Raw genomic sequence first — 6,000 nt, 5'->3', positions numbered from 1 at the left:
TGCCATTACTATAAAAAGTAAGCTTTTTGACACAAATGAAAAAGAGAAAAAGGGAAGAAATTTCTTTACCTCTTGATTGTTGGGGACGGACACTTTGTCGTAGCGTTGAGTGCTCATTAACCAAGAAGAGGATAAACTAATTTTTTGAGTGCAAAGCGTTGTTTTCTCTCTAAAAATTTGAGTTCTGTGAAAAATTTAGAATGGGCTTTGGGTTTTATAAGGTGGAAGACGTTTGGTTTCTTTTATAAGTGACGTTTGGGTGGTAATGCATTTCCAACCGTTGATCATGACCACATGTCACCAATCCACGTGAAGATCAACCGGCGCTTCTCTTTATTGAAATTGTCAAATGCCGGCATGATTATCTCCTCCACATTAAATGCGCCCTCATCCATATTAAATGCTTCAAAAAAGAATGTCGTTTCAGCATGGCTTGCATTTAATGCTCATGGCTGACACTTATTGCACAGAGACACGTCTGTCAGATAAAGCTTATTTTATTGACTAAGACAGCTATCAAGCGCAATGAATAACATCTGAAGAGGTCATTCAAATAAGACATTTTTTCCACATGTCAAACTCAGACATCGAACGAGATGATTCTCAGTTTTCGATAGCAAAATGTTCTAATTGTTTTCAGGTGGTGAATGACAGATAGAGGTCGAAACACATTTTTATAGCACCGAACAGGATCTAACTCAGGTCAATAGACTTTTGTGGATGATCACGTCAGGTCGCTTGTGTAATTCTCGAAATCCATGTCATGATCTACACTCAGTTCACTGGTCAGATCAAGCCATCAGCCTCATGTCGTTTGTGACAACGTGGTTGTTCTCTGCTGTTGGCTCGAGCAGACATTCTTAAAGACAAGTTAGATCGCGACATAATTATGAAGTTCTTAAGATTCAATTCTTGAACCTTAAGAACTGGGGAGCTTCTGTTATGCCTAAAAAACCAGGGTTAACGTAAGCTTACTTCAACAAGCACCAATCAGAGTTCAGGAAGGCTTTACGCTATCTAGGGGCTGCATGTCGCCCCAAGATAGAAAGAATACGGCTGTTATCAACTTAGCAGATTTAGGTTTCGTCTATAAGTGACTGAGGACCGCACACCTATCCAAACCCCAAATAATTTGAGGATATTTCCTAAGTTATCAGCTAATATGAGGCAATGAAGGATTTGCACGACACTTACCTACTTGCAGATCTGTAATCATTATCTTAAATTTAGCTACTATAAATAGAAGACTCCCCCTCTCATTTTCGGGATCCTGAACCCTCATTCTGATTTTGATTGTAATCTTTATTTTCAGAGCAAAGATAACCTACGAGGAAGAGACTGACTTGATATTCTCTCTAAATACTCAATTATTGTACCTCTGCTTGATGTTCGCTATACACAACCTCTTGTAAACTCTCATACATAAAAGAAACAGTGGACGTAGGAATCGCTTTAAGCATCTGAACCACTTTAAAAATCACTTTTAATTTACTATTTAGTCTTTGTATTCAATTATATTGATTAGCTCTCTCATAATCAATCACGTGTAATTTCTTAGAACAGCTTAGCACTTTGCACGTGCAGGTCGTTGGTATTAAAATCACGCATCAACAATTACTATAAGAAAATCTTCCATCTTTTTCTATCGCAATTCTGAAAGAACAAACTTCATATATTAGTGTGGCAATCAGAAAACTTTTAATCTATTATGGAACACACTCAAACATGGGCACTTTAGGCCCAATTTAGGTTCATTCAGGCTGCTGCTATGTAATAGACAAAAAACAAATAAATAAAAATCAAAAGCCTGTCTATCAGAGCAGGATTCGATCGCGGGATCCTATGGGTTATGGGCCCAGCATGCTTCTGCTGCGCCACTCTGATAATAAAATGATGAAAAATCAAATTCTAAAAAATCAAATTCTAAAAATAATCTATAAAGTAATATTTCGCACAAGTGAAGTGCCAATTTGAAATGCTCAGTAAATAAAATGAACAGCTTATCAATCTACTGCCATTAAATAATTGTACTTGAATATACCTCATCAAAATAATTCGGCTTCATATGGTTTGAAAATGAAAGAAAACAATAGGTATAACTTAATTAATTTGTGACATTGTCCACTTTAACTTAATTAATTCTAATTCTATATTCCCACATTCTCACTCTTCCAAAGATATAAGGAATGATTTAACCATATATATTTTGAAGGGTATTTTAACCATGCATATTCATAATATTTTAAGTACAAGAGCAAATATTGTTAGACATCTAGTCATTAGTTAGCGAATTTATTCATATTTATTACTTAAATATTGTAAATCACATATTGAAGATTAATGAGTGCTATATATAGTTCAAGTCAAACCCAAATTTGGCTTGATTAATTTCTCGCTTAGTTATGGAATATTCAAAGGTTATGTTACACGTTCATATTTGAAAAGTTTTATATTTCTTTTCAGTTTTGGTTTTGATCATATTAATTACATAATTATGGAGATATATCTATCAATATTGTTCATATTTTGCTCTTTTTAATATAATTTAATATAAAACATGAACATATACATATTAAATATTGGTCAATAGAGGTAGATGATAGTCAAATCTTATTCAGAGCATGCAGATTCAGTAATCCGCATGCAGACTGATATACAGTTATAACTTCTAAGTGCTAACACGCTGGGATTTCACACCCAGACCAGCAGATCATTTTTTGTTGGAATTATATGTGTTGTCTTCAACATCATTTTGTATGCTTCACCTCTCACCATTGTGTTATGCATCTCCTAAATCCAATTCTATAAGCTTTTATTATAATACTCAACTAAACTTGTAAATCATTTCACTTCTTCAATCTTTCCTTGTCTCACGTTGATTTTAACAGCGAAAAGTTATAAAGACGAAGAGTCTGGAGTACATGCCGTTCTGTCTCTCATTGGCAAGCTTTGTTAATGGTTGCATCTGGTCAGCTTATGCTCTCATCAAATTGGACTATTTCATTCTGGTAAAACTTCTTTTCCCAGTTGCCAATTTAATCATACTAATAATAGTTTAACAAGAGGATCTAATACTATTATATTTGGTTAACAATGGCAGATAAAGCAATGATCTTGGAAAAATTTTAGGTCTTGCACAAATCATAATACATGCATTCTACTACAAATTAATACCGACAAAAGTTCAAGACGACGTCAAGCCAACTGAGACTCAGCTATCTGCAGAAGGTGCGCTGCAACCTAAAACAACTGATCAAGATTTAAGTCATTGTCATTTTAGATAGTGCAATCATATATTGTTTTCTCATTTTTTTTTTAATTATTATTTTATCAAAATAACATTTGTGCTGTATATTGGATAGTTTTATGTTTTGCTAGCAATTAATCACAAATTTAGGATGGTTCAGGATTTAGTACAGAGAGTTTAGTTGACGTATGCTTGAAATACAACATTTTTTTACTAGCAGGCCTTCTTTTATATTCAAAACCATATGGATGAAAGTAAGAAAAACGTCGGTATGATTTTGATGCTATAAAGCGCAAGTTATGCAAATCTGATGAGATTCAACATGTCTACTTTCAATAGCCAGTAATTTGTGTAGTGAGGAAAATTAACTTGATGAAATTGGTCTAATTAAAACTTTATTTAGGCCCAAAAATCATACAAGGTTAATTTCAGGCCCAAAAAAACAAAATATTTCGGAAGCTACTCTATCATAGCCGGGTTTCGATCTTGGGACCATGCTTCCGCTGCGCCACTCTGATAGTTAAACATCGTTTGCACAAAGTTTTATGAGTAATACTAGCCTTACAAAGAGGCATACAAAGAGTCAAATCCAATTCTTGAAAGAAAGAAAAAAAAAAAAAAAGAGAAAGAGGCAATCATGAATTTTAAGGGCTGGATTTGACTCTTTGTATAGTTCTTTATATACCTCTTTATAAGGCTAGTATTACTCAAGTTTTATATAACCAATTTACACATTGGCTTAATTTTGAAAATTCAGAAAATACCCCATTCACTAAGTATGGATCTATTATACCAAACAACCCATGCCTTTTCAAAAATTGCTCAAACTCTTAAATACTAATTACGTCATATTCTCTTTAATAATTCAGTATGAAATTACTTAGAGCTGTTTGATATAGTTCAAATATAGTGTTTTATTTTTTAAAATAAGAGATACAATAAATCTTATAAAAATACATTTGGCAGAAATGAGTCAACTTGTTTGGAAAAATAGTTTTTTGATACCATCCTAAAACTAGTGTATAATTGGAAACTGATAAAAAAGTTGTTTTCTATATTTTTTTTAATTTGAAAATAGTTTGTAAATAAGTGAGGAGAATGAAATGTTTACTCTTTAAAAATAATTAAAAAAAAAAAAATATATGGAGAGCTTGAAAGAGGAGCTCTTTCCCTAAAGAAAATTAAATGAAGAAAACAGGAAGTTCAGTTCTAGTGAGAGTAGCAATCCGACAGATGTTATTTTTGTTGCCATAAGTTGACTAAACAACATATTCCCACCCAAGGTTGAGCGAAATTACCAGCTAATACTCTTGGTTTCATTTATTCCAAATACCCACCCTTAAATTAACACCATTTCCTTTATTTTAACAGTAAAAAGGCAAATTGGTCTTTTTATTTTCCTCTTCCCTTCCCATTTCTTTCCCCAGTACGCCTCCTCCTCCCATCTTCTTCCTCTTCCCTTTCCCTTTCTTCCTTATCTCCGCCTCCTCCTCCCATCTTCTTCTTTTTCCCTCTACACCTCCTCCTCCCCGGCGCCTCACCATCCCAACCCACTACCCCCTCGACCACCTTGACTACCCTTTTCGCCGTCACCCTTTAGCTCAACTGTCGCACTCCGCCAACCTCTTTCCGGCAGCCCCATCACCAAAAATCTTAATCAAGTCCACCATTTAACTCATCAAAGAGCCCTCTCCAATAATCTCATGCTTTCCGTCCCCGATTTCTCACCTTTCAACACCAATTTAAGCCCCCTCTCCCTAGGGTTTCTATTTTGTTTTTTGTTTTATGTTTTTTTGTTTTTCTTATTGAAATGGTGTGATTTTTTGTGGTTGCTATTGGGTTTGGAATGGGGTGATTTGGCTGACTGTGGTGGTGGTTTGGACGCTGTGGTGGTTTTGGGATGGGGTGGTTTGGAATGGGATGTGGTGGTTGTGGTTTGGCCGGCTGTGGGATTTGGAATGGGGTATAGTTTAGATGGCTATGGTAGTGGTTTGGGATGGGTTGGTTTGGAATGGGTTGTGGTGGTGGTTTGGCTGGCTCGGGTGGTGCTGTGGTGGTTTGAAATAGGGTGAAGGGCAGTTTGGTAATAGCATTCGTCAGAACCCAACAGTCATTAACTGTGTTAATTTAAGGGTACGTATTCAAAATAAATGAAACCAGAAGTATTAACTTAGGTTTTAGCTAAACCTTGGGTGGAAATATACCGTTTACTTCCATAAGTTTGATGCCTGGAATTGCTTCCAAGCAGTTATTGCGTGGAACCAGATTTCTTTAAACTATCACTCTTCTCAATGTCAGATTTGCTATTGGTTCAATTCTTTCACTTCTTTTCTTCAAATCGTTTTGTGTTTTCTATTTTCTTTATACTTCAAAATTGGGTTTCTTAATATTAAGCATAAATTTTTTTTATGTAATAGTAAAATTATCATAGATTCATAATACTAATTATAATGTTAAAATATTATTAAGCATAAACTTTTTTATATTGTTAACAAAATTCAAAACGATTGATATACTCTTTATTAAATAATGAAATAACATCTATATTAGGGGGTTTTAAAATTCTTTTACTCCAGCATAATATTTTTCCTCTAACAAATGACAATTCTGTCTGTCAACCAATGTTCCGAAAATCGAACCGGACTATGAACGTTCAAGGGTCTATTTTTTGGTTTGACCGGTTTTCGGTTTGACAGGTTGGATCGTATTCTGTAAAAAAAATTTAGTCCCTAAATGTTTGAAATTCATCAAAA

This window comes from Pistacia vera, unplaced genomic scaffold (genome assembly GCF_008641045.1).
Source record: "Pistacia vera cultivar Batoury unplaced genomic scaffold, PisVer_v2 Contig144, whole genome shotgun sequence".
NCBI classification, from domain to species: domain Eukaryota; kingdom Viridiplantae; phylum Streptophyta; class Magnoliopsida; order Sapindales; family Anacardiaceae; genus Pistacia; species Pistacia vera.
Note: the sequence above shows the minus strand (reverse complement) of the source record.